The sequence below is a fragment of the Ursus maritimus genome, unplaced genomic scaffold (genome assembly GCF_017311325.1).
Source record: "Ursus maritimus isolate PB19 unplaced genomic scaffold, ASM1731132v1 scaffold_12, whole genome shotgun sequence".
Lineage (NCBI taxonomy): Eukaryota > Metazoa > Chordata > Mammalia > Carnivora > Ursidae > Ursus > Ursus maritimus.
In genome coordinates, this window is record NW_024423564.1 from 71,377,446 (window position 1) to 71,397,589 (window position 20,144).

A 20,144-nucleotide genomic window follows, 5' to 3' on the forward strand; every position below is an offset into this window, starting at 1 on the left:
AAAAACCAGTGAGTGAAAACCACACGGTTCATTCTTAGGAAGATGCCGCAAACAATAGGCCCATAGCTATTCCCACGCGAAACACACATACCTTTTGACCCATGGTCCCATTTCGGGGAACCTGGCCTACGGAACAAGAGTACCAGCCTGTAAAGATATGTGCACAGAGGATGTTTATCACAAAATTCCAGTGGCACGAAGAATTAGAAAAATATATGAAAACTGAACAGTAGGGGAGTCTGAAGGTGTTCTATCCAAACGGTGGCCTGTCGTTCAGCTGTTAAAAAGAATGAGACAGACCCGGAATCTATTCAGGAAGGCAATAAAGAGCAGCGATTGGGAACACAGGGTCTAGAGACAGATTGCCAGCGTTCAAATCTGGATCCCACTATGTACAAACTGTTACACGACCTCTCTGACCATCAGTCTCCTCTTTGGAAAAATAGGGATTATTGTAGTGCCTGCCCTACAGGCCTGATGCATGTGACGTGCTTATCACTGTGCCTGCCATATACTAACTGCTCAAAAAATGTTGGCCTTTGACCTGGAAAGACCCTCCATGGGAAAAGTAGGTGCAGAGAAATGTGCACAGAGTGATTCCATTTTTACAAAAACAAAAAATGACTCCTTTTGCAGAAAAAAAAAAAAAAAGCCAATTGCTGTTGCCCCAGGTCGTGAGTGGTCTCCTGAAAGCAGTCCCTAAGGGAGGCTTACAGCTCCTATGGGAGCTCGTGCCAATGCCCTAGAAAGTTCCTTCCAGCCTCAACACTCTGAGACTGTGGTCCGCTTTGGCAGTCTCAGAGTACCCCCTAATCTGGCATTTGGCCCCCAGAGAGTCTGTTGCTCACAAAGTATATACATGCCGAGCCTTGTCCTTTTGCAGCTGGGGACAGAGATGTTGGTTGGTGGCTTGGTGTTGCAGAAACTCTCATTGCCTGGATGGGGCCCTCATCAGTGGAGCCCGGGGGTTCTCCACCTGTCTTCTCTTGTGTGAGCCACGCCAGCGATGCCGTGACCAGGTTTGGGATGCGCCGTCTGCCTTGGTTGGCCTCAGTCATGCTCAGACTCACCCCCCAAGTGCCCCAGGCTTTGGAAGTGGAGGGAGAGGTGACAAGCTGAGGAGACCACGAGCTGGGGTGTCATTTCATCCACTTCAGTTAAAGTCACTAGAGCCGCAGCACAGAGTGTTATGTTAGCAGAGAAAAAAAACCGCGCTTGTTAAAGTGATACTAGATTTATGGTGTATTTGACAAGTATATTTAAATTTTTAAAAATATTTCAACCAAATAGTGACAACAAAATAGGCAATAATATAATCAACAGCAGAAAATCTACCCCCCGGCCTGAGAAAGACTTCGGCAAATACAGTTGGCAGCCACTACGCCATCCCAGGGCTCTCCCTCCCTCCAAGAAGGGATCGTCATCCTGAACCTGGCAGTAACAGCACCCTCGTGTTTTCTGAGCACCTGCTATGTGCCAGGCAGAGGGCCAGGTGTGGGATTTACCCTGGTGGAAAAAGTAGACGTGGCTCCTGCCCTCATGGGGTTTGCTGTGGACTTGGGTGAGACCCCATCCCTCCACTAGCCAGCCTCCCTCAGTGAGCTCCAGTCTTCAGTCATATAAATGTTCACCCATCCATGTAGAGCAGCCGTGAAGGTGAGGCTGGGAGGCTCCTGCCATGGACGCTGTCACTGGCCTTGTGATTTGGGACAAGTCCCTTCTGTTCCCTGAGCCCCAGCCTCTTCCTCTATCACATGGAGGCTTTGGGCTTTAACTTGGGCGCTGCTCAAGGGCCCTTCCCTTGATGGAGTTTGATGAGAGACCCTAAACCAGGGCTGGCGCGTGGACCATCTCCATCTCTCCATCGGGTGGAGGATGGGGGAGGACTTCGTGTCCACAAAGGGAGGTGTGCCCGGTGCATCGAGAGTCAGGGGTGGGGGCTTATTTCTCAAGTGCAGGACACAAACCACTAGTAGAACATGAGATGATTTTAGGGGACATGGGTGAAATTCTCTAGGCTCATAGTAATGTCTTTTATTCAGTAAAACCCTGTTGCTGAGGGGGAGCCCGTCTTCTAACAAGTCAGACTCGTCAGACGTAAATGAAAATATCACATAAATAATGGAACAGATGGCATGTGTTTCTGGCAAAACTTGAAATGGTGGTCACCAAATGGCACAGTGTTTCCCCAACAAGAGCTAATGATGTAAAGCGTGGGGCCCACCTGTATCTACATGTCAGCAGACCCAGCCCGGTCCTGGCCCTTGGGAGCCCCAGGAGTATCAAAGGAATGACTTCATGGATGTCTCCCCATTGAAAACAGCATGAGACAAATTCCCTTCAGATCTTAGCGCCAAGAAGAGCTGTGCTTTTTCTGAGCAACTGGCGTGTTTGTCATCAGGACACTGAGAATGTTCAGCTGTGTTGTCCTTTCCTCTCACTGCCAGGAAGCTGCACCCCAAGTCTGGGGCCTGGACTCAGCCACTGTGTGGGGCCTTCTCCCCTGCTTATCCACGTTCTTCTATCCCTCTGGTCTAGACCTTGTGTCTTCCATTTCCCCCGGGTTGATTTGTGATTTTTAATTAGTGCTCTGATTTTGTTTTTGTAAACCTCATCAGATGCTCTGTGGAATAAAGCAAGTTAAAATTGCAAACAAACAAAAACACAAGAAGAGAATTAACTGTTAATTAATTAATCAATTTATGGACAAACTGCCTAAGACCAAAGCGTTCTTGGCTCCACTCAGCCTGCTGGGATTTCCTGCCAGGAGTGACTTCCCAGCTAAAAGGAGCCCTGGGTTAGAGAAGGTGGTAACGCAGTTAGGAGGGCTACTGTCCATTCTGCACCCCAAGATCTGAGCCAGCAAGCCCTGGGGACCCACACCTTCTGTTGAGCTTTGAGGCCATCTTAGATATGGGACTGTCCCTTCAAACTCAAAACAGCAGGTCCAGGACTGGTGGTCTTGACACACCTCTCTTCCCACCAGAGAGTGGGGTTTGCAGGCAGCTGTTCCCTTGGCTCTCCTGAGGACCCCACAGGGGTCCCCTGCCAAGGAACATTCCAAGTGCAGTCCCCATGCCTGACTTGTTCCTAACCACTGGTTCTGCTCCCAGCCCCACACTGTCCGTGCTGTGACTACTGTCCGACTCCCACACCGCCTGGTTCCACACATCCGCCACCAGACCCCATGCCGTCCTGATGGCTCATGCTGGCTGGCTTCGACCTGGGTGTCACCCAGGCATTATGGCCTTAGAACCCCTGGGGCCCAGGATGCCATGAGAAACACCATGGGATACTGATATTTTTAAAGCAAATGACTAAAAATATGATGCTAAATGAAAGAAGCCAGACACAAAAGACCAAGGATTGTAGGGTTCCATTTATATAAGATGTCCAGAATAGGCAAATGCATAGAGACAGGAAGATCAAGTAATGGTTGCCAGAGGCTATGGCGGGGGCGGTGGAGGGGAACGTGGAGTGACTGCTAGGGGCACGGGGCTTCTTTTTGGAGTGATGAAAACGTTCTGGAATTAGATAGTGATGACGGTTGCACAATCTTATGAATACATGAAAAACCACTTCATTGTACATTTGGAAGGGTGGCATTTACGGTCTGTGAATTACACTAGACACCCCCCAATACACCAGGTTGCCGAAGTTGTGTTTACGAGAACGACACTCAACATTTAGAAAATTCGATTCATTAACAGATTGACCTACCCTCTAGTTTCAGAGATGAAAATACCCCCTTTTTTCTGGAAAGGAACTCAGATAACTTCTGTAAACTACTCGTCAACTAAGGTTTTCCACAATTCTAACTTCACTCGTTCGTTCATTCATTCATTCATTCATTCACAAATACCTGTGAGTGCCTGTGGGGCGGGCACAGCGACCATGAAGGGAATGAAAACAGAGCCTCTGCTTCTGGACACTGTAGCTAAAGATAGGACACGTGAGACCCTTAGCTCAACACGGGGCACAGAATAAACCAGTTGGAGCCCAGCCCCTCGCAGGTAGTAAGCAATCAAGAATGGGCCACTGTCGTTGCCACAGGAGGGGGGAGGCCGTGCTGTGTATGCCCTGGGCAGGAGGGCAGGGGCGTGATCCTGTTTGGGAAAGAGACATCACTCACTGGGGCCAAACTTATTGGGAAACCCGTTTGAAGAGGATTGTCCTGAGTCAGAAGGATTGGGAGCTCTGGGAAGGGAGTGTGCAGTCCCCGCAGGGGAGTGAGCAGGGCTGGCGCTCTGGGGACATGATTCCTGGCTGCCTTCCACCACTGCCTTCCCAGGCCACCCCGGCTTCCCCTTCTAGATACCCCAGCGCCTCCAGGGCCCTGTGCTGCTGCATTCACCCTGCCAGGCCCGTGCTGGCTGGCAACCGGCAGAGGCTGCCCCATTTCTGCAGGATACACAAGAAACGCTATTGGGTCTTCTGAGGTTCTGGACAAAGGAAAAAGGACACCAGGGTTCCGTGGTCTCTGCCCATCTTCTCAGGTGCAAAGATGAAGGGTGGGGGTGGGGGCTGGCATCGTCGGGTTCTGGAGGGAGATACTTAGGTGGGTGATTCTAGGCCCTGGTTAATCTTTTTTCATGTCAATAAACCCCTCGTGGTTCTTGAGCTCAGTAATGTCAGCCCCCCTCTTTGTAATTATCCCGGTTGATTCTCAGTTTGTCCTCTTATCACGAGATGTGATTCATCTTTCTCCCAGTGCCAGTCCCTTGGTCAGTCTGTAGCTTATCTTTTCTTTGGCTCTTTTCCTTTTGCCTGAATCAAAGGCACTTGGTCCTAGTTCGTTCTGCAAGGTGGAACTTGGGTGTTATAACTCTTTTAGTTTAACGTTGGTCTCTTCGCTCCCTTATTTGTTCACAGTGCCCTGGGCAACCAGAGACCTGTGCTTGGAGCTTTGGGAAGCACAGAGCAGTGATTCTCAAAAGGCCCACCTCCTGCCCTGCACCGCCAGGCCATGCCTTCTGCCAGGGTAGAATTTTCATAATCACCTGGTCTGGTTTCAGTTTGGATGGAGAAAAAGACGTGTGGATTGCAAATGAGCCTTTTCTTTTTCTTTTTCTTTTTTCTTTCTTTCTTTCTTTTTTTTTTTTTTGTAATTCAGTCTCAGAAAAATTAGACTTGGCAACATCTCCTTGTTTGACGAACACTGAACTAGAGAGGTTTAGGGAACAGGTAACAAGTCAGGAAATGCAGAGGACTGCTCCCTTGGAGGTCACAAACAGTGTATTCCCCCAACTGTTTCTGGAGCTTAGGTGTCATCAGAAAAGGAAGACCCAAAGTGAGAATCCCTAACAAGAGCCTGTGGTCAGGATTCAGTAGCTATTGGACTAACCCGAGCTGTGGGGTGGGGTCCAAGAAGCTGGGACTGGTTGTAGGCTGACCTCTGGGGTCCTCCCCTAGATTGAACAGCCCTTTGCTGACCTGTATTTCCAAGTGGCTCTATGAGCCTGGTTTTCAGGAACTAGTTATCTTGTCCTCTGGCCCACCTTACAGGGTCCCTTTCAAGAGTTTGACCTGATTCCCTCTACCCAGTGGGACTCCCCTAGGCCACCTGCTTCAGTCCCCTCTCTCGTTCTCAGTGGTTCACCTACCCGTGGACAAGCATTAGTTATTAAGCACCATTTATTTGTGTGTCTGCCGTTGTGCTGGGTGCTTGGAATGTGATGGTGATTGAGAGAGGCTCCTTGGCCTAGAAGAATCCTGTGTCTTTGGAGGAGAAAAGTCTGTAGACAAACTACAACACAGTGTGAGATGCACAGAGGTATTTGACTGAATGTTAGAGGGACTCCCGAAGCTTGCTGGAGGGTTTGATGTCTGGGGTGGTGAACAGTCAGGGCTCTCCAGAGAAGCAGAACCAACAGGATGTAAATACATGTATTTAGAGAGAGAGAAAGAGATTTATTTTAAGGAATTGGCTCATGTGGTTATGGAGGCTTGGCAAATCCAAAATCTGCAGGGTGGGCCGGCAGGCTGCAGACCCAGAGGAGTCGTAGTTCGAGTCCAAAGGCTATCCATCTGCTGACAGAATTCCTTCTTGCTCAGGCGAGGTCAGTCTTTGTTCTAGTCAGGCCTTCCACTTATGGGATGAGGTTCACCCATATTCTGGAGAGTGTCTGCTTTACTCAAAGTCTACTGTTTTTAATGTTAATCTCATCTATAAAATACCTTCCAGAAACATCTAGAATAATGTCTAGGTACCATGGCCCAGTCAAGCTGGCATATAATATCAATCATCACAAGTGGGTTTGAAGGACACTGAGGAGTTTGCCACATGTCTAGGAGGGACAGGGCATTTGGGGCAATGGGAACGGTGTGCATTCTGAGAAGTCTATAGCCCCCTGGGGTGAGAACACATAGGCTGGAGGGAGAAGGGGAGATACGAGTCTTGAGTTGCAAGCAGGAGCCACTAAAGAGGCCTTTGGAACCATGCCATGGAGCACGTACTATGTGGGAAGCCTAAGGGGTCTTAGGAAGGGGAGCTGTGATGGACTAGAGACAGCCTTTGGGCAGCCTCCAGGGGATGGGATGGAGCCCCTCTCTCCCAGCCCTTAGTGCAGACAACTACATGACTCTCAGGTCCGTGGGTGGCAAGGTACAGAGAGTTGGGTAATTGGCTACCTACAAAGGCTCTTTCCAGAAGCTGAAAGAGGACAAAAGCAGCATGCCCGGTGGCCCTACAGTGGCTTGCAGACCTCTTGGGCAGTCCGGTCACTGACTACTGCCTGGTGGACCACAGGCTGCTCAGGCAAGCCGGACGAGCTATTCCTGCCCTTCGTGGAACTGGGTGGGCTTGCTTCCCTCAGTGTTGGGACCATCACGTACACTATCCACAGAGATGGATGCTGTGGGGTTCTAAGCTGATGGCCCTCAGCTGGAAGGACCCATTTTCCTCCTGATGCATCAGGATCCTGGAAAGGGCATCGGCCTCTCTGCCAGTGAACCACAATGCATGATTTCCTAACCACTGGCACTCAAGTGCCCAGCTCCACATCCTAGAATTGTCAGGAGATAAAGGCAGTTTTGAAAGGATGACATCATAATATTAGAAAACAAGATAGAATTTTGGTCCTTCCATGGACACAAATGTTGATAAGTCTTAGAAAGATAGGAAACCCATAAGATTGCATAGACGGAGAAATCAGAGCAGAAGACATTACAGACAAGACCCCAAAGGCCTGAGAGATTTTCTATTCCAGAAAAGCTAAGCATTGTTCAAGCCCAAAGCCAACAAAACAAAGAATAGGTATGGGCTGCCACCATTTCAGAGTCTCTTGAAGAACTTTTCAGATGAGCAAGTACAATTCAACCCCTCTCACTTTCTACATATGGAGGCAGGTGGCCAGTGGCAGGCCAAGCCCTAGAAATACTCTCTAAGGCAAGTGATGGGACCAAGGTCTGAGACCAGCTGAGAGAATCCAGACTCCCTACCAACCCAGTATGGGGGCAGGGAGCATGCAAGAGGCATGGGCAACCTGCCTCCAGTGAAGTCTACTACCATGCCCACTGCAGAGTAAAGTCCTTCTTTCAGCGATTGCTGGAGTCCCCTGGCTGGCTTCCTCCTCACTGTCCTTACAGGGAGACTTGCCATCATAATCCTCCACCCTCTTACATAGAACCCCTTCCCCCAATAGGATGAGTTCATTATTTCATCATCACATTCAAGGACAAACCTGTCAGAAAAAGAGACCAGAAACCTCACAGGAAGCCCTATCCAGTTAATTATTTCATCAATATACTCTTCCTCTTCTTATATAGTGATGGATATTTGATCAGGCCACATGGCCACCCAGCTGGAGACTACATTGCTAAGGCTCTCTAGCCATGAGGTGCGGCCCTATGGCAAGTGTGACCTGAAATAACATGTACAATTTCCATTCTTGCTATCCCTTTCCCCTTTCCTGCTGACCACTGTGTGGACATGATGCTGTAAGATGGAAGCCAATTGCTGTGGATGGCAGAAGAGCAAGATCAAAGATACCCACACTCTCAAGCCACCATATCAGCCCATGGCCACTTACACTCAGACTTACATAAGACAGAAGCAAATTCCTGGCTTGTCTAAGGCATCTTATAGTTGGGTCCTTGTTGCAGGAGCTGGAACCTGTATCCTTGCACATATACTAAATTCACAATGCAGTCTTACATTCACAAATAGGATCACCAAATGTTGGAAGAAACCAACAGCAGAAAGAGAAGGCCTAAAATGGGGAAAAAAGGAAAAAGAAGAGCTCACTCCAAAGGAAATAGATGCTTCAAATATAAGAGAACTCAAAAATCAATAATCATTAGTATCCTTGGCAATAATTGAGATGATTTCATTTAATGGAAAGGAACTAGTTGCTATAAAGATGGAGTAATCAGAGAAAAGGAAATAATTATTGAAGATTTAAAATATAACTCCTGAAAAAAATTCAGTGGCTGAACTGAATGACACAATTGGTATGGATGAAGACCAAGTTGGTGATCTAGAAGTTAAAACTAATATCCAAGAAAGTAGAGCAAAACATCAAGGAGAAAAAATTCAGATCCATAGAGGCCAGATCTAGGAGGTTCAGAACCCTTCAAATAGGAGACCTAGAAGCAGAGACCACAGACAATGGCAGAGGGAGAGATAGAAATAGTCAAAGAAATAACAAGAGAAATTTCCTGAGTTGAAGAAACACACAGAGATTTAAAAATTGAAACAGCATACTGAATTCAAGATACGAATTAACGAAAAGGAACATTTAGACCCATCTTGCTGAAATGTCAGAGTATCAATGGTGAAAAAAAAAAAAGCTTCCAGACAGAATAAAATCTTACATCAGCATTTCTCATCAGTAAAACAAGATACCAAAGGACAGTGGAGCAATGTTCTCAAAACCGTGGAGGACGTTGATTTTGAACTAAAAATTCTATCCTTTCAAACTTTGAAATCAAAATAGAGATTTTTTTTATGTGTAAGATCTCAAAGTTTCTTATTCAGTCAATCTATTTTTTTTCCTGGGGAAAAAACAGAAGCAATAATGAAAATATCCTGGAGTTATTTCTCTCAATCAAAAATGGAATCCAAAAAGGTGATGACATGGGATTCAAGAAGTGAAAGAAGCTATAACTACGCTATTGGAAGATGTGTTGGTTCTTTACTTATGGTAGACTTTTCTTGTGATGAAGTTTCAGTCATGTGAAATTACATTTCTTTTTCTTGAGTCCATTTATACAAAGATCTCACTCACCCCAGGGAGTGAGATCTTCATAAACATATTGTTGATTAGCTTCAAGTTTTAAAATCGACCTAAGTCTATAGACTAGACTTAATTATAATATACAAGAAATGTAAGTGTTATGCAACTTGGAAATGTAAGAGTAATAATATATAACTAACAAAAATTTGTAGGTGGATGGAGGAAAGGAGGTGGAAAGAAGAGTATGTACACACATTTCTTCATTATTCGTAACAGAAAGTGGATAGATACTGTCTAAAGTTGACAGACAAGGAAACAGCAATCTAAGTATATTATTTGAAGCTGTTTAAGACAACTGCCACGACAACCAATATGTAATTATCAAAAATGGTGAGATGGTTGGAAGGAAGTTGGGGAGAGAGTACATACAGAAAGTTACTCAGCTTTCATAGCAGAGAGTCAGTCCCATAACTGAGTGGGGATGGTTTCAAATTCTGGAGCCTGGAAGACAGCTGACTTTGAGGAAATTAATAATTTTAGAAGAAGTGAATTCCATGACCACACCAGTACTGGATCTCATCACTACTTGCTGCCACACAAACATACCTGTTCTGCGACTCTAGGCATCAGATGTGTCATGACTATGGGAAGGCTTATCCGTTCATTCAACAAACCTTGATGGGGAACTCATTGAAATAAACATACCAGAAGCCTGATTTGATCCATGTCCTTGGCTGCTTCTCCCACCACTGTGCACTGCACACCTGGCCCTCTAATGCTGGACTGCTCACCCCCTCACACACCCAGGGTTTACCCTAGCATCATCCTGCCTTTGCCCACACTGGTCTCCTTTTCTGCCTGATGAAATCCGTTTGTCCTTCAGAGCCCAGTTTACCTTCTCTATAGCCGACCTTCATGATCCCTCTCTTCCCCACCAACCTGTACTCAGAGCCCATTACCGTCATGGCATCTACCACACCTTATTACCTGGTTTTGTTTGTGTCTCTTTCCTTAAAGGCTTCGTATCTTTTAAGTGCAAAGTCCATGTCTCTTTTTTTAATTGAGGCATGACATACATATAATTATGTACACATATCATAAGTGTACAACACAAAGAGTTTTTACATATATATATACCTGTGCAATACATATGTAACCAGATCAATATCTAGAACATTTCTATCACCCCAGAAATCTCTTGTATTTCCCTTCCTAGTCAATATCCACCTGTCCCACCAAAGCTAACCACTATTCCAATTTCTAATGCCGAAAAATTAGTCTTGCCTATTTTTAAACTTCAGTTAAGTGGGTTTATACAGTATATAGTCTATTGTGTCTGAATTCCTTGCTTGTTATTATATCTGTGAGATCCATCCATATTTTTTCTATAGCAGTACTTCGTTCTTTTTTATTACTATGTAATAATTCTTGTATGAATATACTGCAATTTATCTGTTTTATTCATTGTTGGCATTTAGATTTTTTTCAGTTTTCTGCTATTATGGATAAAGCTACTGTGAACATTCTTGTTTGTGTTTTATGACAGACAGATGGATGCAGTTATGTGAGATATCTTCTTAGAAATTGAATTTTGGAGTCATTGGGCAGGTGTGTGTTTGGCTTGGAAGATTTTGCCAATCAGTTGTCCAGATGGTTGTGTCTATTTACCTTCCCACCAACAATGTACAAGAAGAGTTCCAGTTGCTCAACATCCTTGCCGACATTTGGTGTCATTTTGTTTGTTTCATGGTAGTCATTCTGATGAGTGGGTGGTAGATTTAATTTATATTTCCCTAATGGGTAATGGTGCTGACAACTTTTCATATGCTTATTGACCATTTAGACAACCTGTTTTTTAAAATACCTGTTCAAATCTTTTGCCATTTTTAAAAATTGTGATAAAATACGTATAACATAAAATTTACCATCTTAACCGTTTCAAAGTTCAGTAGTATTAAGAATTTTCACATTGTTGTGCAATGTGAATGAATCTCCAGAATTCTTTTCATCTTGCAAAACTGAAACTCTATATTCATCAAGCAACAATTTTTTCAACCCTCCTCACCCCTCAGCCCCTGCCAACCACATTCTTTCTGTCTTTAAGAACTTGACTTGTAGGTATCTCGTATAAGTGGAATCATACAGTATTTGTTTTTTTGTGACTGGCTTACTTCACTTAGTATAATATCCTCAGGTTCATCCATGTGTCAGAATTTCCTTCCATTTTAAGGCAGACGAGATAATACCCCATTGCCTGTATATACCACATGTTCTTTATCCGTTCATCCGTAGATGAACACTTGGGTTCTTCCAACTCTCGGCTCTCGAGATTAATGCTGCTATGAACATGAGTGGACAGACATCTCTTTGAGACTTTGATTTCAATTTTTTGGAGTTTATACCCAGAAGTAGACTTTTTAGATCATATGGTAATTCAGTTTTTAATTTTTTTGAGGAAGCACCATACTGTTTTATAGAATCTATACCATTTTGCATTCCCATCAGCAGTGCACAGTGGTTCCAGTTATTCCACATCTTCACCAACACTTTATTTTTTCTGTTGTTTTTTTAATCATAGCTATCCCAGTGTGTGTGAGGTGATATCTCATGGTTTTGATTTGCATTTCCCTAATGATTAGTGATATTGAACATCTTTTCATGTGCTTGTTGGCCATTGGTATGTCTTCTATGGAGAAATGTCTAGTCAAGTCCTTTGCTCATTTTTTAATCTGGTTGGTTGGTTTTTGGTTTTGAGTTGTAGTTCTTGACATATTCTGGATATTAACCCCTTCTTACATAATGATTTGCAAATATTTTCTCCCATTCTGTAAGTTGCCTTTTTACTCTGTTGATTATGTTCTGTGGCACACAAAAGTTTTAAATTTTGATTAAGTCCAGTTTATCTATTTTTACTTTGATGGCCTATGCTTTTAGTGGCATATCCAAGAAATCGTTGCTAAATCCGATATCATGAAGTTTTCCCTCTTGTTTCCTTCTAAGAGTTTTATAGTTTTAGCTCTTCCGTTTAGGTCTTTGATCCATTTAGAGTTAATTTTGACCATTTTTAATCGGATTATCTACCTTTTTACATTCATTTTTAGGATTTTTCTATATTCCAGGTGAGTCCTTTGTTGAATATGTATCACAAATATCTTCTCCCAGTCTGTGGTTTGTATTTTTATTCTATTATTAGTATCTTCTGATGAACAGAAATTATGTGTTTGGCTTTGAAGATTTTGCCAGTCTTTAGAAAGTTTTCTTCAGAAGTTTTTCATTTTAATGAAGTCCAATTTATCAGTTCTTTCCTTTATGATGATGTGATTGTGCATTTTGTAAACTGTAAGAAATCTTTGCTGGCCCCAAGTTCATGAAAATATGTTCTTGTGTTTTCTTCTATAAGCTTTATTATCTAATCTTTTGTATTCAGGCTAATCATCCTTTTCGCATTAATTTATGCATGTGGTAGGGGTAGGGCCCAAGGTTTATTTTTTTTCCCACATGGATATTCAATTGCTTTAGCACCATTTATTGAAAATACTCTATTTCCCTCACCAAATACAATAGCACCTTAGTTACAAATCAGGAAATTGTATATGAGGGGGTCTGTTTCATTACTCTGTTGTTTCCATTGATGTTTTTCTTTTTGTTTTTGTTTTTGGTCTCTCTTGTGTTGGTACCACACTGTCTTGATTACTGTAGTTTTATAGTAAGGTCTGTAATTTATGTCTGTTTTCATATTACTGGCCTGGCATTGAGAAGGCCTATGTAATGCTTGCAGACTGAGTGAGCAAAGGAACAAATGAGTTGTCAAGTAATCATTATAAGTGCTGTATCATTACTTGTACACTTATATTCATCCTGCCATGTGGGCAAGAATGGTGGAGACCACAGGTAATCGCTACTTTTGTCATTGTCCAACTTTGGAATACACTATATATGTCACCTAGTCTCCCTGGTCATTTTTCTTTATGTGGTTTATTCTATAATTGTGTGTGTGTGTGTGTGTGTGTGTGTGTGTTATAGTGTATTCTATATATTGCCCTTCACAGTAGACCAAAGAACCTTAACTACCCAGGAGGTTTGTAGACAGGTATATCTTTTATACCACTGTCATTTGTGTAGAAACAAAAGGCCATCAAAGGGACAGCTAGAGACCTGCTGGAAACTAATGAGCGAACAGGCCACGGCAGCAAGTGTGAAGTGCAGGTCTTTCTTAGGCGGTGTTGATGAGAGACTGGAAGAATGTAAATGGCTGACAAGTCTGCCCAATCTGGCCCGACTCTCACTTCAGGCTTTGTTCTTCCCTAAGTCCTTTGACCTACAAGTACTTCTGGGACCATTTAGATAAGCAGGTCAAGTTAAATTCAGAAGCTCACCAGTTCTCACGGGCATCCAGAAGCCTCTTTTAATCTTTACCAAACAAGGTGGATATACACAAATGATGAGATAGGTAGGTAGATCGATAACTAGATATATAACAACGTAGAACTTAGTAGATTAATTAACTACGAGCATCTGGGATTCACTGGGCGCCTGCTGAGACCAGACTACAGGGCCTGACTGCGGTTCGTTTTCAATCTTAATGGGAACAAGACTTAAACATTGTACTTTTCTAGGTGGAAGGGGGAAACAAAACTCCTACCAAGGCCAGACAGGGTTTAGTTACCCAAGTGTGAGGACTGGGACTTGAATCTGGGTTCTGTCTGCCAGAATTCTATTGCCTTTTTTTTTTTTTGAGATTTTTATTTATTGATTTTCAACAGTGAAAGAGAGCATAAGTAGGGAGACGGATTAGAGGGAGAGGGAGAAGCAGGCTCCCTGCTGAGCAGGGAGCCCCATGTAGGGCTCGATCCCAGGACACTGGGATCATTACCTGAGCCAAAGGCAGATGCTTAACTGACTGAGCCTCCCAGGATTCTATTGCCTTAAGGGTCTCTACTTCAGAGGTCACTTGATGGCCCAGTTCACGTTCTAGCCATGCCATTGCCACCTTCGTGATTCTGTGCTCCAGCTTCCTCATCTGTAACATGAGGATGAAAATAGTGTCAACCTGATAGAGCTGTTGTATAGAACACTAGGAACAGCCCCAACACATGTTAAGAGTTCAGTTGTCTGTCTAGACACAGGACATAGGTTAGGACTTTCTTTCCCTGAGTTGTCACAACTACATGTACTCAGGACTAAGTCTGGGCTTCCACGGGTCTGACAGAGTGGAGATCTTTCTGTCTGCATTATTTCTTGGTCTTGACTGTGAAGCATGTTCCTGCTTTCCTCGGGGATGTTGCTAGAGACCTTGTCTGCCCTGTGATATCAATTCCACCTTGGTCCGCGGGCTCTCTGACAGGAGGACAAACCCCAGCCTGATGTAACTCACCCAGGATTGCCTAGGTTCCTCTTAGTTATGAAGAGACTTTGCTTTTTGACCAGCGTGCAGAAATTCCAAGCCCTGCCTGGGTCTTGGGGTTAGGAAGGGGGAGAAGGAAAACTAGAAATGCAGAGACCACAGTCATCCAAGGGAAGTGATTTGGGAACCTCCCAGACAGTGAATAATCTACTACTCACTGCGGTTAGGGAAACATTTATCAAGAAACTCAGCCCTGAGTTTAGCGGGGTCATGAAGAGTGATTTACACACGGGGAGGAGAATTCGATGCGAGCGGAGGTGGCTATAATTAACCAGGAAGACTTCCTGGAGGATCTGGGTGCTGGGAAGGAAGAGGAAATCCAGCTGGGCCCTTGTGATCAAGGTCAGCACTCTTGGAGGTTTTTGCTAGGTGGCAGCCTGCTCTCAGGGCTCAAATCCTACCTCTGCCCTTTCTTGTGTCATCTGAAGATACTGGTGTCACTTCACTGAGTCTTGGTCCTCTTATCTGCAAAAAGGGGACCTGTGTGAGGATCAATATGTTAATTTTTAGTTTGGGGACATGGTGGATACTCATTTAGGTATTTTGAAAATATTTTCAATATTTTACTCAGTGCTAGGTTCAGTGGCAGGCACTGGACATATGAAGATAAATAAAGCCCAGTCTCTGTCCAGTCCAGGGAGACACAGGTTTGCTGGGAAGATGCTGATGAACTGGTTAAGCACAGACCCAACATCTTAGGCTTCTTAAAGAAGCCCCCCTATGTGACCTATTTGATTAGTGGAAAACTTCATCCCCGTGAAGGTAATCCATCAGACCCTGGTAGTGCCTATTTTCCATGAGTGAATCCAGGCCAGAGCCTGCGTGGGTCTGGTTGCCCTGAAAACTTTATCCAGCCAGCAGTCTGCCTCTGGCTATCCCATGGGACTGTGCCTTCCACCTGCTTTCCAAGGGCCAATACTAACCCCAGCTCAGCTAGATGTGTGGCACAACTGAGACTTCACAGTTTGGGGCATTGTTGTTTTGTTTTGTTTTGTTATGTTATTCTAGGGCCTAGGAGGGAATGTGTGGAAGCTCCTGCCTGTGCCCTGAACTCACCCCAGCACAGTGTGGGATCCTTGCCCAGACGATCTGGGCTCAGGAGCCCCAAGCGTTGGCTAGGATAGAGGCCACAAACTCAACATTCCCAGTGGCCGCATTCCAGCCTCCTGTGCTCTGCATATGTTACACCTCCCGCCTAGACTCGAATCCCTTCCTTCCAAATCTAACCATCAATATTTTCCCCATCTTTCAAGGCCAGGCTCAAACACATCTTCTGCATGCATTCCCTAACTCCTCTGCGGGATTAGTGTTCAGATTCTTTTCTCTGCTTGTTCCCTTGGCAAGAGCAGTGTGTAAACACAGAGAGGTCAAGAACATGCCAGTTAGAGGGTGATGCACAGTGAAAGTGCAGGGTGGAGAGAGGAGGCCAGGAAGGCTAGGTAGGGCCTGTTATGGGAGTTGAAATGCCATTGGCTGAATCTCCCTGCAGTGGGGAGCTATTGAGTGTTCTTGACAGAGGGAGAGCCTGGGTGAGGTTGACAATTGAAGAGAATTCTCTTTCCACAATGAATGGTGGGTTGGGGTGGGGAATTTGGAACCTAGAGGCAAGGTGATTGGTTACAGGAGGCACTTGGAGGAGTTTCATCAGTTTTCCCAAATACCAGGCTGTAGTAAAGAAACGTGTTTGTTAGATTTACAAGGAGAAATTTGTAAAAATACGGATTCTAGGGTCCTTTCCCCAGAGATTCTTTTTTGGTGGATCTGGAATGGGGCTAGAACCTGTGCTTTCAGAAAGTGTCCCAGGGCATTTCCGGAGAGTGGGGTGGACTCTTCAATAATGATGTTAGGAAAACTGGATATCTATATGGGGAAAAATTAAGCCTTATCCCTACGTCATTCCTTACACAAAAATAAATGTCAAATGGAACCAAGATTTAATGGAAAGGAAAGAAGTAGGAGAGGGAAGGATGGAGGAACAAAGGGGTGGAGGGGCAGAGGGAGGGAGGAAAAAAAGTAATTCTTAAAGGAACTAGAAGAAATTGGGTGACATTCTAGAAAATAATCTTGGGCATGAAATCTAAAAGTCCAAAAGGGAAAGATTGATGATGCATTTGACCACATGAAAACAAAATTTTTTGTTCAGAAAAGCTAAAGACTACTGACAAATAAAAATATTTGCAGTTCACATAAAAAGGATTAATATGCCCAATATCAAAAGTTCATGTAAAATAATAAGAAAAATATAATTTATTAGAAACATAAGCAAAAGATATGAAAAATAAAACTGAATGAAATAATGGGTTAATAAGTTTGTGCAGAGTTCTTTTTTTTTTTTAAGATTTTATTTACTCATTTGAAGGGGAGAGAGACAGAGAGAGCACAAGCAGGGGGAGAGACAGAGGCAGAGAGAGAAGCAGACTCCCTGCTGAGGTGGGAGCCTGATGTGGGGCTCGATCCCAGGACCTGGAGATCATGACCTGAGCCGAAGACAGATGCTTAACCATCTGAGCCACCCAGGTGCCCCCAGAGTTCCAAGCCTCACTAGAGATCAAGAAAAGAAATTTAAGAAAATTTAAGAAAACAAACTACCACTGTGGTAGGCAGAATAATGATCCTCAAAGATGTCACACATCTTAATCCCTGGAACCTGTGAATATGTTGCCTTTCGTGGCAAAATGAATTTTGCATGTGTGATTAAATTAAGAATTTGGAGGAAGGAGATGATCCTGGATTATCCAGGTGGGCCCAGTGTCATTACAAGAGTTCTTACAAGTGAAAAGGGAGGCAGGGCAGTCCGTGTTCGTGATTCAATGTGGGAAGGATGTGGCTGCCTATTGCTGCCTGGTTTTGAAGACATAAGGGGCCACGTGCCAAGGAAGCAGGCAGCCTCTAGAAGTGAGAAAAGACAAGAAAATAGATTCTTCCCTAGTCTCCAGAAAGAGGAAGGTTGGGAACCTAGCCCTACCTTGATTTTAGCCCTAGGGAGACCTTCAGACCTCTAGAACTGTACAGTGATGAATTGTGCTGTTTAAGTTTCTGTCTGTGACAGTTTGTGGCAGTAGCAGGAGGAAACCAGTACAGCCATTTTGTAAATATTAGAGAGAGGTAGGTAGGAAGGAGTTTGGAGAAGCAGTCCTCACGTGCAACTGGTGGGTACGCGAATTTGTGCTTTTTGGAGAGCTATTCGTCAGGACCCCTCAAACGCTTCAAGTTACATTCCCTTTAGCCAAGTAGTTCCCCTTCCCACAGGAATTGATCCTGTGGTTACACTCACACAAGTACACAGAGGACACCCTAATGCTTTGGGGGTCTCCAGCCCCAGCACCCTACCCGCTTCCCTGTTGGGCTGTCCTGACAGCTAGACCTACGAAGCTTCCAGAAGTAGAAGCTGAGTGGTCTGATATGTTAACCAATGGGCTCTTGAAGCTCAGTTTCTCCTTGTGGTTCTCAGCTGGTTGCTAAGCCAGAGCTCTCTGAGGGCTGTGGCCCGAGTGCCAGACAACATGGACCTCAAGGCCCTCCTGCCACCAACTGCAGACGATGTCCATCCTCCCTCTGGCCCGAGGCTCAGGCCCCCACTGGCCTGGCTCCTGGGCCCTGTCAGGGAAACCCTCTACCTCTGACCTCAGGTCGCTGGTGACTTTTACAGGTGCCCTTAGCAATTCTCTGGAGAAGCAGCTTTTTCCTCTGTTACCTCAAGTTTATATTAACATTTTTACACATACCCTCAGAAGCAGAGAAGCTAGAAAAAAAACCATTCTCTTGGCATCACTTGGTCACAATGATTAGAAATCATTCTCCTACAGGAGCTAAAAAGAAAGAAAGCATTAATGCCAGTCAGAATTGCAATGCATTCCAAGGCTGAGGCCTTCTGAATTCTCACAGGTTTCCCCATGTCTGCACTCCCAGTTCTGGCTGCCTCTTATATTAAGAACCTCAGACCCGTCATGAGGTGTAGACAGGGTCGCAGAGAGCCCTGTCCCAGGAGTCTGAGGACGAGTGTGGCCCTGGGCTAGTCATAGCCCACCGTGGCTCAGGTGTCTTCCCTGCAGAACAAAGGAGCAGGCCTTCCAGCTCACAGGCCTCACTGACTCCACGGTGTGGATGTGTCCTGGTTGCTCCTCCCTCGGGGTTCAGGCAGGAGGGCCCTCCCTGTAAGAGCACCGGGCCCTGCTCACAGGTGGAGGCTGGAAGCTGACCCTCGGCACATGGTGCTGACCCAGCGAGTCACCTGATGACATAACAGTTACCTGACTATCTTCCTCATCCACCCCACCCCTCCCGCCTGGCCTGTGAACTGCTCCAAACCACAGCCCTTGGGTGCTTCTCCACCTGCCCCTGGAGAGCCTATGGCTGGATGAAGGGAGAACCGCAGGACTCAACAACGTAGGGTCCTCCTTGTCCAACTGAGCCCCACTGAGCCTCAGTCATGCCACAGGGTCCCATCCATCCATCCACTGGAAGAAGCAAAGCTTACCACTAGCTAGTATTTGGGGGGTGCTTGGAGATCCTTGCATGAAAGGGTCAGTAGAAATAGTAAGTATAGTAAACCCTTTACCATCCGTACACAGCACCCGAGGGCCCGCACCAAGGGTTCCAGACCAGCCCAGGGAGTGGTTCTCTCTCTGCACTGCACATGACCTCTGCCTTGTCCTGCCTTAGCTTAGATAAGCAAGACCTGGGGTAAGGCCATCATCATAGTCTCCTCAACCTTAGCTGTGCCCCCCCCCCATTCCTCCTGTCTAGCAGCCGCAGTGAGTTTAGCACAGAAGTTGAAAGGCCTCCTTGGCTGTTAAGGTTCTAGATGCCTGCAGATGCTCTCCAGGGATACAGCCCCAGCCATGCCCCTTGGGGCCAAGCCAGTGCTTTCGTAGCACATGGAGCTGTAGACTGGTGCCCACTGAGCCACGGGAGTCCTAGAGGACACTTATTCATTGTGGCAGGGGACGAGCCCTGGCCAGGGGTCGGGAGGTACAGAGTAGTCTGACCCCACCGCCATCACTGTGCAAGTTTTAGGGAAAATTACAGCATCCTTCTAGCCTCAGCCTCCTCATCTGTTGAGTGAGGGGATTAGACTAGACACCCAATCTCTAAGAATCCATTAGGAGGCCATGGTGTAATTTCAGTCCCCAGAGCAAAGATTAAAAGTTTGTACCAGATACCCAGAGACAGCACTTGGGCCTGCTTGGGGTCACAAGGTAAATGCGATTGTAGGGAGACCACTCATTCCAGCTTGCCTGGGACAGCCCTGATTTCTTCCTGTTGCTCCTCCATAATTATTGGTTGTGCCTCTTTCACTCTCAAAAGTGCCCCAGTCTGGATGATGCTAGCTGATGTAGCCACCCTACTGACAGTAATAGGAGAAATGAGATTCCTCGGCCTTCCCTACACTCAGCCTGCTCTGTGAGGATGCCTCCTGTGCCTGAGTTAGAGGAAGCCTTCGACTTGCTCAAAGAATAGGCTTTGCTGAGTTGTGACCTTCTGTTGGCAAAAGTCAGTCACCGCCTTTGCTGGAGGGCTGTCACTTGAAGAGGTAGATGACCTCGTGCGCCGTTCACTGCCCG

The 20,144-nt window shown here is 45.4% G+C and overlaps 1 protein-coding gene across 8 annotated transcripts in view; it reads left to right on the forward strand.

Annotated features, from left to right (window-relative positions):
• HIVEP3 (HIVEP zinc finger 3) overlaps window positions 1-20,144 on the forward strand; it is a 450,052-nt gene that overhangs the window by 370,305 nt on the left and 59,603 nt on the right. Inside the window, exons 5-6 of one of the 8 annotated variants that reach the window (XR_005834198.1) lie at window positions 884-1,019; window positions 2,043-2,641. The exons of 6 other annotated variants lie outside the window; for them this stretch is intronic. The gene's annotated coding sequence lies outside the window, so the exon portion shown is untranslated. Of the gene's footprint in view, window positions 1-883; window positions 2,642-20,144 lie in introns of those variants that run through there. One more of the 8 variants, XR_005834197.1, reaches the window with a different exon arrangement.